Below are 17,378 nucleotides of genomic sequence, written 5' to 3'. Positions count from 1 at the left end.
TCACTCCAGTCGCTTTCCTCCTTGTGCAGGTCTTGGTGCTGCAGGGATGCCTCGGAAGGCACAGACTTGCTTCTGTGGGTTAAAGGTCAAATTTTCCAGCAGCAGCTGTCCTCCAGATTCCTCCAGGTCTGGCACCCCTGACTGTTCTGGACAAGCCTCTCTCGGGGCAAAGGCTCCTTGAGGAAAAGATACCTCTGGAGGCCAGTCTTCTTCTTGAGGATATCAAATAAGTTCAAAGACTTTGCCCAACTGGTCAGCTTTAATTTCCACAGAAGAGAGGCTTCTGTTGAAACATCTCTCTGATGATACATGCCTACAGGTGTTGCATAAGTAGACGGCAGAACTTCATGAGCCCAGCACCAGAGGATAACATCCACAGACACGAGGGCCATCTGGAAGCTGAACATTCTGGCTAGGCCAAAGTCAGCCATCTTGACTGTCCCATTACTTATCACTAGAATGTTCTCTGGCTTCGGGTCCAAGTGAACAATGCAGTTTGCATGAATATAATGGAGGCTACTTAGAAACTGGTGCATCAGATCTAAAGGTCTCAAATGGCAAGCATAGTGGCATTGCTTTGTGCAGGTATGTCCTCATGTCCTGGTATATATGTTCAAATGCTAGGATGAACTTGATGTCCCCATCAGTTCAGGAAGTAGCACAGATATCAGTCAGCCATGCAACACTGGGATGTTCAAAGATCTTCATCATCTTTAACAAGGCTGCCTCATGAACGGTGCTGAGAGAAAGGACTTTCCCAGCTGCTGTTCCATTAGGAACTCTCAAATACTTGAAGGCCACACAGTGGCCACTGTGGGGATCTCAGGCTTAGTGTACCATCCCATAAGCACCAACACCAGACATGGGTACATATCAAATGGTCGCCATTCATGTAGAAGGGGATCTTAAGCTTGGCCAAGGGCAATGAAGGTGTGCTTTTATCTGGGCCTGGGAGCCAGTACCTGAGGCTTTGTACCCAGCTGAGATTTTTTTTTTAATAATGTAGGAAGCTCCCATGAGACTTCTGTGATAAGACTGCCCTCAGCTGGAGCTACAATTCAAAAGGTGTTTATCAAAGCCTTTCCCTCTACATTGCTGAAAGAAAGAGAGAGAACAGTGGGGTGTGTTTGGCTGTGGGGAAAGGTTTTTAACTTAAAACTCATGCATACAACCATCCTGAGGGAAGTCAAGTATAGTAACTGAAGGTAGAAATTTAGTAACAGAAACAACAATAGAGGCCGTGAAGGGTGCTCTCTATTGGCTTCTTTATGATTTCTGTGTCCTGTTTCCTACTCCCAGCTAAGCTCCAATCCATACTTTCCTAAACACTTACATTCAGTAAATAATGAGGAAAATGTACATCAGGTGGAGTCGAGAAAATGAATAGGGCATAATTTAAAATAAACAATGTATGACTTAAATTTGACCAAATTGTCAGAAAAGTATCCAACCCAGAGGGACAGAGGCAGTCCCTTACTGGCATGCATGCCAGGCACTTCAGGGTGTGAGCTCCTCCTCACTCTTGGAACAATGAAGAACTTGAACTTGTCTCCTTTCAAGTTTTAACTCATGCATCTATTAGGAGGCTCAGCCACTTTCCCTCCCCCAATCAATTCTATTCTCCATTTGTTTCAGTTCTAGGACTTGTTGCTGCTGTCTTTATCTGCACATGGTGGTCATTAGAGTCATCCTGAACCAAATTCAGACAGGGAATAGAGGGTCTGGACTCTCTATATCCCAGAGTCTGCATGAGACAAAGACCATTGGCACAACTGAACTCTCCTCTCTCCATCCTAAAGTCCCGGGTGTTCCTTTAGGTTTCAGACACACAACATGCTGACATCCAGTAGTCAATGGACTTGACAATTTTTAGTAGTCACTGGCTGTCTCATGTGCAGTTTTTAGTCATTCTGGAAAAGGTAAAGGGTCCATTGCTTCTCTCATCTCTGAACTTGTCCCAGTTCCCTGTTCTCCTGAGCCCTTTGGCAGTTATCCTAGTTGTAATCTTCCAAGGAAAGTCACATTCAGTAGTATATTCTCAATAGGGATGATCCTGCCACTGTCCAATGTGTCCTGTGTTTAAGTCACCTCACATCCAATGCCTCTCTCTCCTTCAGTGTCTCCTCTGCAGATGATGGTGCTGTGCTACAGAAGCTTGTTCATGTGAGTCCAGGATGGTCATGGATTCCTGACTATGAGGGCTGTGGTTCATTGTTGCTAAGGATCACATCTCAAAATAACAACACTGAACTGGAAATACAAACTGAAATTCTGCTACCTGAGCAAGTTATGCAGAAAATAAGGAAGGATGTTTTACACAGGGACAAGTGTCCAAATGGAATCTATAGTGTTGATCTGGTGCCTGGAAGAGGAACAATGATCAAGTCTCTAATGGGCCACCTCAAAGTCTCCCTGCAGTTCAGAGGAACACCAAGGGCCCGAACTCTGTGGTTGTGATACCAGTGTGGAACATCTCCCAAGCCTTGACACCAGCATCTATAGATAAACAAAGGACTGGATTTCTACACTTTTGTTCTGCATGCTAAAACAGTAAAACAACAGGTATATAAGAAATGACATACAAGAACAGGGCCTCTTTGATAGCTGCCCAAACCATCTGATACACAGTCCTTCAATTTCTGTACCCCAAGAACAAGCAACTCTCATTCTCATAGAACACATAAGCTGGCCCTTGTTTCTCTTCCTTCCCCCATTTGTTCTTTCCATCAAGAGGAAGACATTTCCTTCCTGTGCTGACATGGTATTAGGATATGTTTCCCACAGACAACAGAAGCTCCTGAGAAATCTAATGCTTGTATGAGTGAACCTAGAGATGAAAGTGTGGATGGACATGTTCCCCTTCACTTCAAGCTGCAGTGATGTCACCATCTCACGCAGAATTCCATATCTTAGTGGAGTACCCGCTGACAAGGTTTTTCTGCCATTGAAACTCAGGTAATGATTGCTTTGTATCCATAGAGGAGACTTGGCCCTACAATTAGCTCCTGGCACTGAGGAGGCAGAAAGGATGATATACCTGTGACAGTGGAAGGCTGTATGCAAAAATTAATGTGAGGCCAATCTGGAAGCTACATGGTGCATCTCCTGATCTTTTCTTCAGTTTTTCATTGCAAGCTGGTGTTTTCCTAGTGACAGGACTGTTATCTCCCTGACACTCACCCAGCCCTCCTTCTCAGTCTTTAAAATTTGGACAATAGAGAAGGACCTCTACAGATGAGTCAGTGGGTGAAACCCTGACATCTGTCACTGCATTTCCTAGCAATTCTTTCCTAAGTGTGAGATGTCTAGCAGAGATAGGCTCTCAGTTCTTGCCTTGCAACCTGTTGAGTTACTTCCTGGACTGTGCCTACTCCAATCTTCCTCTAGCACCATGGAAGCCATTTTCATTTCACAGGTCTGACTTCATTCTTACCCACAAGGAGCAAAGGTGAAGACTGGCTCTGAGATGTGTTCCCAGCTTCTAGACTATTTGAAGTGGTGTGATCTCTTCTTTTGTCAGTTGCCATTCAATAACCAGAGTGAGGTGCAAGGATTTCTCTACATGCTAGATCCCAGGATCATCAGTGTGATACACATGCCTTGTCCGAGGGGCTGACAGACTGACAGAGCCCATTGCATTCAGGAAGATGAAGGTGGTGAGGTAAGTCCATATCAAAAGAGGTAAGAACAGTAATGAAAATGGAGTTAGCATCCTAGTCCTGGTGGTTGGGAAACAGTGTCCCTGAGAAGACAGCTCTGATTGGCTGAGCCTGCAGAGAAAGAAGGCATGAAACTGAGGACATTGAGAGCAACCATGTGGCACTCAGCCATCATGAACACGTGGAACTGAGGAGTGTTTGTGATACTGTGCACACCCTAAAGGGATTTACTGTATTTCATCTCTTGGTGAAATTGTGTTCTCTACACAGATCACAGGCCCTGGGAGAGTTGACTGTCACAACAAGCCAAAAGCATGAACTGTGCACTCCTCTTGTCCTGGTGATGGGAAAGTCAGAAGACGAGGAGGCCATCCTGACAGAGGGAAAATGTAAGGATGCTGTGTTCCTGCATGTGGTTCCGCCTTTTTCACATATTCATGTTGAGCTTCTAAGCAGGTAAGGGTGTAGATAAAAACTGTCACCAGAGGTAAACCTAGACCTTGGCTGTTCATCAGCCTTTGGTTTATTTATTTCCCATGCAGACTCTCAGTCCCCTTGAGCACAACAACTTACTCTCCCTGACTTTATTAACTATGGAAATAAGCGACTGTGTGGTACAGGTAGGTTGAGCTGCCTAAATCACGTATGCTTAGACCTTCTATCAATGCTGTCTTTTCAGACATCTCCAGATAAGATCCTGACATTCAGTACAGCATTCAAGGGTCAAGAGGATCCCTGACCAAAGCAACACAGGCTGGAGCCAAATTGCTGATACTCTGCACCAATGTCCTTCCCTGTTTGTTACTGCCAAGGACAGTCTGAACTGAAAGTCTGTACCTGCTCTCTCAGTGAAGTCACAACCACTTGAAATCTGAATTTGAACTGGCTTTATAGCTAATACTGTTGACCCCAAAATCTAGTTCAATGTCTGAAAATATGAGTTTCCCATTTTCCAACCTGTCTTCCTCAGGGAAGACAGTGTTTACACGTGAAAGGAGAGACCTGGTGAGGAAGGACAGGTGCCATGTGGCTTTCTCACCATGGCTTCATCTTAACCTACGTCCCAACATTTCTTCATTCCCGGCCCAAGTAAGTAGTATTTCTAGGATGACTAGAGCTCTGAAGTGCTGATAGGGCCTGAGGGATCACTGGGTGTCATGCACCATGAGGAGACTCTTCAGGATCTTCTGTGACGGCCTACTTCTCTTCATTCTTCAAACAGCATGTGGGATGAATGCTTCTCTTGAACACTTGATGCTCACTTGTCAGTTTGCAGATCACTTACAAAAAGTTTTCTCACTATGATTGTCTTCTAGATTCCAGCTTACTTTTCCATAGATGGTGTTTAGTGTGGTCACACATGAAACTGACTAATGCAGTGCATTGACCAGCTAGACTTCTCTAATGCCTAGAGGCAGTACATGATGGAGCCACAGGATAGAGTCATTTCTATTTCTCTCAGATTTTATTATCACTCATCTGCACAGAAAGAATATTCTGGGCTTCCATCCACAGTTTTCTAAATCTTTTCTGAATGGCATTAACCTAGAATTGACCTACATGTCTAGAAACATGGGAACATCCTATAATGTTCTTCCATATTCACAAACTCACTGCTGTCCTCTCCTTCTGAGAACTGAACCTCTGTGGTTATTGCTAGAGAACTTCCTTTGGTCTGCATATACTTCTTCTCTCCAGAGACTCAGTACAGTGGCAGGATGTCAGGAAGCAATGGGCAGAATCATGACTAAGGTACTGGGAACTCTGTCCTTCTCATCCCATTGTATTCCATCCTCTCGCTTCTCTTTTGCAGATCATGGGGCTTTCCCACAAGAAGTTGCCGAATGTGGCTACCTGGCAGGCCAACAAATAGCCCCTATCTGCCAGACCGGAAGCCACCATCAATGAGTCAAGAAACCTCATCTGCAACATCCCAAACATCTGTAGCATGAAAGTCTGGTAAATGCAGTATGGCCCTCTCCCTTATCTGGTTGCCACCATCAAGTATCAAGTAGCCATTTATTTCAATGTGTAAACCTTGAACTCCTCTACAGATTGGGGTTTGGAAAAGGGTTATGTGCAGATGTTATGGTGGTTCATGTCATTGGTTATTTCTTAAATGTGACAAATCTGGGTATCCACCAGTTACTGAGTGCTTTCTTTCCTTGTTCTTCACCCATGTTTCACCAATTATGTTGCTCACTAATTTTATGTCAGTGAAATGGTGGCACAATGTTTGCCTCTCAATATGATTGGTATTTCCTGGCAGGACATTAGTGGATGGGTTTTAAGAGTCTCTGAAATCTACTCTTTGCTGTAATTCGACATACAGCACACACAGAAAGACGTTTTTCTGATGCTTGACAGAACTCTTTAAGGGAGAGTCTTAGATTATGAGTGGTAATCAAAAATTGGAGTGAGGCAATATGCACCTGGTCCCACTCCTCATGACTAGAAAGCCACATTTTAATAACTTTGACTGAAATGTGAACCACCAGATGCCTTACACTGTTGTCTGTGGATTGCTTTAGAATCATGGAGACTATCTGAAACAAAACCTTTTAGTGCAATTTCCAGGTGACTTTACATGTCCAGATTTTACTGCATTAACTCAGTGAAACCGAGGCATACATACAAAGGGGCTACCTATGTCATATCCACAGTAAACCGCGGAGAGAGATAAATGCATGCATGTAAACTTGCAGGCTTGTGCTCATCTAAAGCTCTCTGCATTTATGTGTTCTGTACACAAGCCTATGGAAGGCAATGGCAAAGTTGTTGTTTTCTTCCCATATCAATTAAGATAATCAAACAGATCCTCTATAGATATGCTCACAAGAGAATTTCATCTACAGGATTTCTCTGTGAAGATCCCCCCTCCAGGTCACTTCTCCTGCTCTATTGAGAATTATATGAGCAAAATGTGATCCCAGTGGCAAGTACAGCTCCCAACACTGAGAACTATCAGACTCAACACTAAAGGAATCAGCTTCTGATTTTATCTAGACACAAAGACAACATCTTAAACTGTGAACTCCTTGGCCTGCTCAGTTTCTCCCCACATTACACATATCTCTGTTTTCATTCAGCCAAAAGCTCATCACTGGGATGTCTCTACAATGACCTCGACTAATTCTTTCTATACATAGATTAAGATTTCATATCAAGCTTCTTTGCCTCAAGGTTGATCCTTTTGCTATTTTTTTTCTGCTAGGTCCTTTTCCAATTATGGAGTCCCTCCTTCCACAAAAGGTAACAAAGTGGTCAGCCTTTCATGCCATTTCCTATTAGTCTGTGCCTCTTTGAGTAGAACCAGTTCAGTATTGCTAGGTATGTATGATGCTTACAGAACTTACCCTAATCTGAACAGATTATATGGGCACGGAGAACATCTAACCTTGCTAAGAATTTTAATTGTTTACTTATTTTTCTCACTTAGTTTTCATTGTCTATTCTTTATACTGTGTCTATCTGTCTGTCTGTTTCTCTGTTTCTACATCTATCTGTTATTTCAGTTTGGTTTCTATCTCTACATTTGTTTCTAACTCTCTCTTTTTCTCTTCTGTCTCTTAGCTTTTTTTATTCCTTTTGTCTGTGTGTGTCTTTCTTTCTGTATCACTAACAATCTCCATTTCTATCTGTTTCTATTTCTTTCTGAATCTTATCCTCTCTGTGTGTTTGTGTTTGGTGTGTGACTCTGTGTTTCTCTATGTCTGTGTGAATTGGGGGATAGCTTATTTATTTCCAGGGTGGCCTGTGAAGACAGACAATAACTCTACTGCGGTATTTCTCAAACCCTTTATAGGTCACAGGGATTGAACCTTATTGTGAATTCTTGGAAAAGTTTTTCTAAGGGAAGAAAATGAAGAATCTGTGACTGTGCCATTACATGCTGGGGAAATAATTGTGGGAGACTCGGCCTTCACCCACACCTGTGCTGTTCTTCCTTGGAATCCAGTCAGGACAATGGGGTCTATTATTTCCCACATAATTGTCTTGGTTGTTTATTTCGGAATCCCCACACTCTCAGCTTAGTTCTCTAACATTAAGTCTTACTGGATCTTAGCATTCTACTTTATTTTCCCTGTCCTTTCTGCCTATATTTATTTTATCAGAATTTTCTATGGGTAAAACAGTTCATCTGTAACACTTAAAAATGGGAAATCCAACATCAGGGACACAGAGCTCATACACAAGGTGCTCATATTTAACTACTAGAAATCCAAGCCAGTAAACTTAATCTTGACTCAGTGGTGAAAATGAACTTAAAACTTGAACAGCCCTACAATATTGTAGTTCCTGATGTCAGAGTTCCTAGCTTCACAGTTGAAACTTTTCTATTCCTTTCTAGTTAGTGTCAACAAAACTTCTGCAGAAGCTGGGGATCCAGAAACCTAGGGGAGGGCGTTTGTGCAGGATGTTGACCCATCATGGGTCATGGTTATGCCTTCCACCTCCTCCTTCAACATTAAATATACCTTATCTCCCCAAAGGCCATGCCTGCCTAAGTATCCTGAACTAAGTGAGGAAGATGAAGTGAACGTCAAATGAGTGAAGGTCAAGGTCTGGCTGTTATCACAGAATCTACATTATACTGTGGAAGCTCTGAAAAATGGCCCTGTTCTCCATGGGATCTTCATTGGCTGTTAATAAAGAACAACCTCTTAATGGAATAATGTGCCTCTGCCATGATGAAAACCATGTAGACAGTGAGTCTACAGAAGAAAATAGGACTGAAGTCTACCAATTAATAGTTCCAAATCTATCTTCTATGGATCACTAAAAAATAAGCACCATGCTACCTCCCTGAAGATGAGTCAAGATGTTGCAGTTAGCGTGGCTTATGACATGAGGTACTCAGAAGCTCACCACAGATCTCAAATACAAATTTAGATTACCCTTCATATGTGATACCCATGAATACAGAAGGGAAACTTATTACAGCCTTCATCTGGTAGATGCAGGTAAGAGGATTACCATAGATAACCTAGATTTCCATGCTCAGACATTGAGACTGCAAACAACTATGAGAGGTAAGGGCACAAAGTAGAGCTGAGTCCTGCATCTCATACCACACATAGCTGAAGTTCCAGGGTTCTGTTCTCAGAGGGCATCTTTGGAAAATGTCTATTTCTTGTAAAACTCTCAGGTCTCTGAACCTAGAGCAGAAGCTTTGTTCATACCATATCCTAAAGCAAGTGAGGTTGGAAACATAGATGCACATGACAAGTCCTACCACTCTCACCGAAGCTGCTGTAAGGGATGTTTCTCATACATCTCTATCAAATGCCATCCAGGTATGATTTCTTGCTAGAATAACATCCCAATGATACAAAATTGGCAATATATGGAAGGACAGGATATTTATTGTGTCTTTGTATATGTACCCATCTCTGTAAATGACTGAGATCATAAAACTAAGTCATTTGAGAAAAAAGAAAGCCAGGTAGAGTAAGGTCTCTCCTGAGGACAACTGCCTTGACAACACAGAATCTCATCAAGGTTCACAGGAAAGACACACATATGAAGACCTGTTTGTCATGAGACAGACTCAAGATCTATCCCCCCCCCCCTTGCTTTATTTGTTAAACAACTCTCACACTCCAACAAACCTGGCTCAGTATTTCTCACAGACATCACCTTGGCACACCATCTGAATGTCATTCAATTGAAATCTCTCCCTTTGTGTGACATGGAAAGGTCTTAGTCATGTCCAGTGTCATAACAATTCTTGAGTAATCCTGTTTTAATGCACATTTAGACCTGTCAGAGCAGGCTTTGCTCTTGTGTAACCTGGGCAGATGGTGGCCATGTCCACTGTTTCTGCAGCTCTATAATGAGGCAACATCACAATGAGGCCTGTCACAGCAGGCTTTAATGTGAGCCATGTGGGCATCTTTATCACCTCATGTCTCACCCCCAAACTACACAGAGAACTTAAACCATCTCTCAATTCTCTATGGTCTATGTGAAGAGCTGACATTTTCAAGAATTTCAGAGGTGAAGATCTTGCCTTGGTCATCTTCATAGAATTTTAGCTATTCAGACCCACATACAGGGAAACCACGACTGGAAGACTTGTGAGCACCATATCCTCTAGAAACATGAAGCAATGGCATTGGGATTCCTCTAAAGTTTCAGTGACCCATACTCTCATAGCAGAGTGTTGTGTTTTTTAAATCTTAGGGAAGAGATGGTCTCTTTTTCCCACAGATATGAGCTGGTTCACTCCTGCTCATACTGGGAGATGAGCATGATCAATCATAAGATATTCTACTTCTTCTTTCCCAACATGGAGCCGTAGATCACCTCTCTGATTCTTTCTGCTCTCTTGAAATCCTAGAATACTCTGAATTTAAGATAGATCATTGGTTTAGAGGCAGATGCTGTTTATGATGCAGAACTGCATCCACTTACTGCATATTCTTGCCAGACACCAAAAATGCTCTCTAGATTCACAAAATGCTATAGTGTTTCTAATATTTCACAGTCTCTAGGGGGAAGTAAATCTGGCTTGTTATTAACAGTTCTTGTGGAGGATGTCACTTGAAGAGCCATGTGCTTTTATTATTGTCATTGTATGCTTTTACTATTTGTTTGATACATGTGAACAGCCATGAAGATCAACTTAAAACCGTACCGAAAACATGAATTTAGGAAAGTGTCATTGCTGTTTCCCCAAGGTATTATGACCCCAAGCCCTGCTCTGCTGAGAAATTACCTTATCCCTACTACTTGCTCTGATTTTTTTGTACTTGCTCACTTGCATCTTGTTCATCTTTCCTGGAGATGTTTCCTTTTGGTTTCTAACAATTTAACTGGTGCATTTATCTGACAGGCTGTCTAATTTTTCTCAGTTGCTTGTTGTGTAGACCGTTTCCCTTGTCTTGTCTGATATACAGTTAACATCATGAGACAGCTTCAAATGTGTGATGCTGAAGATTTTTCTTGAAGTTTGAAGAACTCACTTGGTACTGGGAAGCCTAGACTTTTCTTAGCAAAAGACTATACTTGTGGCTAGACTTCCAGAGTCCAAAGAATTTCACTTCAGGATTTCAGTTTACAAATGACTAAAAGAAAATTCTAATAGCATCTACAATTCCCACAAATATGATAAAGCAGATGCTACTACAATATGTTATGAATAACAATTTTCTTCTAGCTAACTTATCATCCTTTAGGCATTTAGCTTCCTTTTCTGTCATGCATGTTTGCTGCCTCTTACTCTATACCTTGCTCTGTTCTTTGCAGAACCAGCCTTCCCCAACAATCTGGGACATTTCGATTGTATGATGTTGCGATGAGTGGTCTGCTGGCATATCCCCAAAATAGAAGCTGAGTAAGTTGTGGGGTTTTCCTTAGTTTAAGGTACCTGAGAAGAGTAAGGCAGAACATGTATACACGATCTGTAAAAAGTGGTCATGCTTTATCCATACACTGCTCTACTATGGAAGACAGCAAAGAATAAGAACTTGACACTTAGCTTGCTTGCTCCTCATTGAACACTCACATCTTTTCAACTAGCACCATATTGTTTTTTGCTGGTCAAAGGCACAATCTAGTGAATAAGTTTCTCTCTACTTCTTGGTAGATAAGTTAGGAAGCTCAATATATACTGTTTTATCGACCCTGCTGTGTCTCCATTTTAAGCCCTGCTTTTGGTATAACCAGGTCATGTGATCTCTCCAGAGTTCATGCCAATATTTATCATCATAAATGAATATTCCATCAAGCCCTGACCATTCTGGGATTGCAGTGACAACTGTAGGCCCATGTAAGCCAGTTATGGTGGAGGGTAGAGGTCTGTAAGTCTCTGGAGCAATGAGTATCTGCATGTCCATGATGAGTAGATTCCAGAAAACTTTCATCAAGTTGTAGTGAAATGTTCTCCACACTTGCACTATTAAGTAAGTGTTCTGAATGGTTCTTAGACATCCCATTTGCATAAAGGAGGTAAGAAATCTACTTGAAATCTTTTGGGGCATTTAGACCCTCCTTGTGTCTTTAACAACATAGCTGTCTGGAGGACATGTCTGGAGGATGGCATATCTGCAATGTCTCACCATTTCTACATGATGCTTCCCTGACACTAGGAAATGGAAAAAAACACAGTCACATTAAAAGTAAGTACCTGTTGTATTAAGTTTTGTCTGTGCTCAGTACAATGGGAACTCATCAGAAGTAAAATTTGTATGTTTTTGCAGCAATGCAGGAAACATCTTTGGACATCAACTACACCCCAGGATGTGTTATATTTGGGTTCCAGCCTGTTACCTTTTGATTCTCCAAAAAAAAAAAAAAAAAAAAAAAGAACAGTTTTTTTCTGGGTTTTCTGAAGTATCTACATGTGAGTCTCTTTGCTTGTGTTCAGTACACAGGTGATGTTTTATGTAACTGGGCATATTATCCCTGAAGCTATGCTTGTGTTTGTCTCTCTCCCTTGAAATAGTCAGGATGTTCACATTCTCTATGGTCCCTTACCCCATTCTTGAAGCTCTCCCACACCTGCTTCCCAGTCATTGTCTGACCACATTAGACTTTTGGTGTGTCCATGACAACACACCCCTGTCTGGATGTTTCCAATCTTAGACCCATGGTATGGAGGAAAACAAAGGCCTGGAGATTTCATGCTGTTTCCCATTACAGGCTGTGAAGAACAAGAGCATGTAGACAACACCAGAACTTCTGGAACTTTCCGCAGGTCATCTGGGTTGCCTCCTGAGTAGCTTTATGGAAGAAGTCAACTTTTCCCAAAAAAATCCTGACTGACATAGGGAAGACATGACCCACAAGCTCCCATCTCAGTCTCCTTCAGTACTTGTGCATCTCCTTGTCTAACACTTCAGAGATATTCTAATTATTCTGAAATTACAACTAGCTCAGACATTAGCTTAGAGGGAGAAGTATAGATGTGAGTGAGGATTTTCTTATGCACTGGTACAGTTCTAGAAAGTCTAGTGGTGCACAAACTTGTGGGAAAGAGCTGGAACATATCTTCTGCAAGAAAATCATTTTTTCCTCAATTTACAGGAGCTTCTTCATTTTGTTCAGCATATTCAGCCTCTTCATACTGAACCCAAAGTAATAGCTGATGTGGCCAAGCTTAGAAGATGAACTACAGCCAAGAAACCTGGTGACCATAAGAACAAAGCATATCTTTGGGAAATATTTTAAAAGCATTTATGCACAGGATAAAATTGCAGGGACAATAATCTCATCAGGCATGTAGTATAAAAAGGCTGACAGTTTCAGGTCTGAGGACACCTTCAATTCCTATAAGAGGGAGAATTCTCTTCTCCACAGAAGAAGCCTCTTGAGGATTCTGTAGAAACCAGGCCTCCAACTGTGAAACTTGTGTTTTTTGGATACTACGTTCAGGACTCTTGTGTGCAGGTATCCACACTCCTGCTCTTATACCTCATTTGATAGTACTTTTCCTGTTCTGACATTGGAAGTGTCTTGTGCTGATGGTATCAAACTTGACACATGAGACAGAAATTCTTTTACCCCTTCAAAAGGCTGGAAATGGGCTGTACACACAGTTGATATTAAAAATGCATTTTGTTCTTTGAGCTTGTTGACACTTTTCACACTTGTTTGACTGGGAACAAGGATCAGAGTGTGATATTTTCAAGATTCACCACAATGAATTTCATAATCTCACACCTAAAATAGGGTAGATACCACACTGGAGTGAATCCAAGGACAAGTTGTCTGACAAGGGAATTTTACAGAATTAATTATAGGCCCTGGATTTAGAAATACTAAACTTACAGAGAATTGTTGGGAGATTCCAAATTTATAAATTAGAGGATACCATTAAAAATGAACCATGTCAGACTTATATAGGCACATTAATGCCTCTTTAACCCATAGTGCTATGACTGTCATACTCTCTGTCAACCAAATAAAGTCTCCATCTAGAGAATGACAGTGCATGACAGCAGAGCAGTACATTGAGGGTGCTGCAGTGGGTCCAGGAGATACTGCATCACTCCATCCACCACATCTAGGATGAAATCAATAGGAAAATGGGAGGGATTGTGTGAGGGTGAGATCTGTGTGCCAAATGCAGCCTAGGTGTCATATCCCAAGTTTGGAAGAGCACTTCTGCCCCTGTATAGAGGTTCAGGTCCACAGTGTTACCAAGGACAGTACAGTCAATGGCTGCCCCATGAAGGACCTTTACCTGTCTTCTTAAATTATAACAGAACAAAGAATAGATAGCTTGCCAGCACAGGAAGTGGCACAGGGCTGGCACAGGGGGATCTCTGGAAGGGGCAGGACTGGTTAAGTGTACAGGAGAGCTGACAGGACAGGAGAAGTGTAGGGCACACATTGAGATCATGTGCCAGGGAGCATGAGCTATGTAGCCACACAGCTGAATAGATGGGCTTTTGCTCAGACTAAACAGAAATGTGGCATGGCAGACTGAGCCTCCATTGGTACCTATGGTTCCAGCTGCATCTCTCACTTGCAATTCACAAGCATTAGGCAGCACTGTGATTGGCTGCCAGCATCACGTTCTTCCCTTTGCAGCCAGGGCATGCAAGAATCTATTCTCCTACCTATGAGCTGGACATAGTGTGTCAGGGGAATATCTTAACCTTGGAGTTTCTGCTCTTGGAAGACAAACCTGTCAGTGCAGCAGTCCTATTAAGGATGATACTCTGGGAGTCAACAGTGCCATGCCTCTTACTCAACCATTCTTCCTGGCTATTACATGATTAGTCACTTTTCCTCTGGTGTTGGAGACCAGCAGGTAGCTAAGCAAGGACCTCAAAGTCATACTAAGTCTACATCCTGATTTCATACCCTGAGAGGTACTAAGATTGACCTGAGACCACCTTGAGAACACACACTTTGGAGTGAGCATGGGGACACACATATAGGAATTAGAGAAAAGACTGAAGCAGCCAAAGGGTTTTGCAACCACATAGAAGAACAAAATCAACCACAGACACCCTCATAATCTTTTAGAAACTCAAACACCAAACAATGAGCACATATGCAGGGACTTAAGACTTCAGCCACTTATGCAGCAGACTATGCGCTGTCTGGCAGCCATAGTAGTAGAAGCCTTTGGTCCTGTGTATGCTGATACCCCAGTGTAGGGGAATACTAGGGTGATGAGGTGTGAGTTTGTGGATGGGAATGGGAACATCTTATAGTGGCAGGAGGACTGGAGAAAAAGAAAGGAGGAATGAGGATAACATATGAAATGTAAATATATAAAATATCCAATAAAAAAAATGTGGCCCTAATGAGAAGAATTGGACAGACAGCAAATTCTTCTGTGAAGGCCTGCTGTGGGCTTATGGTTGATGTGGGAATGTGGCAGCCAGAGACTCATCTCTGGGGACTTGGCAGCCCTATTGCAGTTCAGGAAAGCTGCAGTAACATCTGCTTTTATCTCATAAAGTAGAGGAAGACTTAGCACAAGTGGAACAGAAAGCTAGAATTAAATTTGGACACATAGGTGTTCCTTCCACAACAGAAATCATAAATGTCTCTAGAAAAGATGCCATCAAGCTTTTGGATTCTGTGCCTATCACGGCCACTAGCCATTTCAAGCAGTCAGATGAGAAGCTCATTGAGGAGAAGGGAGCTGTGAGGCCCGGGAGCTGCTCAGGCCTACATATCAGGGACCACATCTATCAACCATGCTTCCTAATCAACTCATAAGGGTGCTATGTAACCCTGTTCCTGCAGTGCTCCATTGAGATGCCCCCTGTTAGTGATGCTTGGAAAGAAATTAAGGAGAAGCTAGGGAGAGCATTGATGATAAGGGTGACGCGCCTGAAAATAAACTGAGTCCCATTGGATGTCTGCACTGAAGCAGGTGCAGAAATACTGGAGACCTGGCATGATTCTAGATATTGTCAGCTCACTGTTGTGACTCAGCAGTCAGAGCTGGAAGGACACTCTGAAGGAGATCAAGGTGGCAGTGGTCAGGATGGCACCCATGGTGCTTTCATTGGAGAGCAGGCTAGAAGCATGAACTTCCAGGAACAGGGTCAGGGACAGTGAGGTGGCTGTAAGAACTTTAGGAAACAGCCACCAGGTGGTTGCACAAAAAGAACAAATCCCCAAACAATGGCCAGAAGCTGAGTTTTAGTAAACCCTTTGGTCAGTGGGTAGAGGAAAAAGGGAAATCTTCCCACAGTGGACTCCATGGCACTTCCTGATGTCAATTCCCACAGGACTTCCCTTCTTTTTGATAGTTTCTCTTCCCTGCTTCCTCACAGAGAGAGGCTTCTGAACTGTCCAACACACAATCATAAACCGTCTTCATTTTGGAAAGGAATAAGAAATCATTGTACCATTTTCCAACATACTTCTATATTTACGAGGAAAACCAACCATAAATCGGCCAAAACAAACAAACAAACAAACAAGCAAACACCAAGTAGAAGGCTATCATTGCCCATCCACTGTTTTAAAGAACAAGGGCTCTTCTAAGTCTGCTTAGTGAAAAAGAAAATGACTCACATTGAGAGAAATCAAGACTAGTAGATGGTTTTTGTCAACTTGTCACAAAAGAAGAAAGGACAGAAAAAAAACTCAACAAATAAATTACCTCTACTCTTTGTCCTTTGGTCATGTCTATGGGCTCTTTTCCTGACCGTTGATGAGGTAGGTCCTTATAGAACATTGTGGGTAGCAGCAACGTTAAGCAGTGGTTCTTGGTCATATAAGAAGGCAAGCTAAATGAAACCAGAGAGAAAATGCAGATGAGAAAATTTCTTACATGTTTCTTGCCTTCCTTTCTACTTGACTTTTTACTCAGTGTAGGGTTTTGTGATGCTTTTGAAACTCAACCAACCATTTCTCCCCTAACATGGTTTTGGCCATGTCATTGATCAAAGGCATAGTGTACAAACAAGGAAAACAAACAGCTGAATGGCACTCCCTCTGTCCATGAATTCTTGCAGGATATTTGATTAGACACTGAAATCAGAGGTTGTAATATTTCCTGGTAAAACATGTTCCTAGTACTGATATGATTAACCTCTATATATATCTTTAACCCCAAAAGACAAAGGTAATGTTGTAGAAGGTAGCACTAAGCTTGAAAGTTATATATAGCTGAGTAGCAGGAAAAGTGATGATTCAGAGAAGCATTTGACAGAATAGGATATGACACATTCTCATAAGAATAAAGGGAGGACTACTTAATAGAGAGCAGTGAATAGCTAGAAAAGAAAAGGAATCAGTTTTACTGAGAGATTTAGAGAGATCAGAGAGAACGATGAAGGGGTGAGTTTATGACAAAGTAAGTCTCAGAGGTGAAAAATATTCTAGGCCTTGATAAGACCATATGAAGGGTACAACCTTCTCATACAAGGTTTATGTTATCACAAGGAGGCAGGAAGCCTGAGAGACTACATTTACACTAAGAGAATAAGCAAGGGATTTGCAAGAGAGAAACAACTAAACACCCTAGTCCATTGCTTGATAAGTCCTGTCTCTGAAGAATATGACCAGAACCAGGGTTGGGGAACAAGATAGAGTGTTTGTTCTATTTTGGTCCCTCAGTCTCCACCAGGGCTTATGAGCTGGTTTATGCTTGTCTCAAAGACAGAATGATATCTGGTTCAGAATGAGATCTGTCCCACAAATGGAGGAGTGTCTCAGAAAGTAAGAGACAGAAATAACTGGAGAACCCCCTATGCAGACCAGAGGCTCAAGCAGTTCTCTAGGTGGTATCCTCATATT

The 17,378-nt window shown here is 42.1% G+C and overlaps 1 pseudogene across 1 annotated transcript; it reads right to left on the bottom strand.

Annotated features, from left to right (window-relative positions):
• On the bottom strand, positions 1-3,527 carry LOC308435363 (cyclin-dependent kinase 4-like; annotated as a pseudogene). The gene is made up of 2 exons: positions 3,434-3,527; positions 1-821 (listed from the first exon to the last, which is right to left on the bottom strand). The product of its transcript is annotated as a cyclin-dependent kinase 4-like (transcript).
• Between the last annotated feature and the right edge of the window lie 13,851 nt (positions 3,528-17,378).

This window comes from Micromys minutus (genome assembly GCF_963924665.1).
Source record: "Micromys minutus genome assembly, contig: SUPER_22_unloc_1, whole genome shotgun sequence".
NCBI lineage: Eukaryota > Metazoa > Chordata > Mammalia > Rodentia > Muridae > Micromys > Micromys minutus.
Note: the sequence above shows the minus strand (reverse complement) of the source record. Positions and strands in the feature narration are given on the sequence as shown.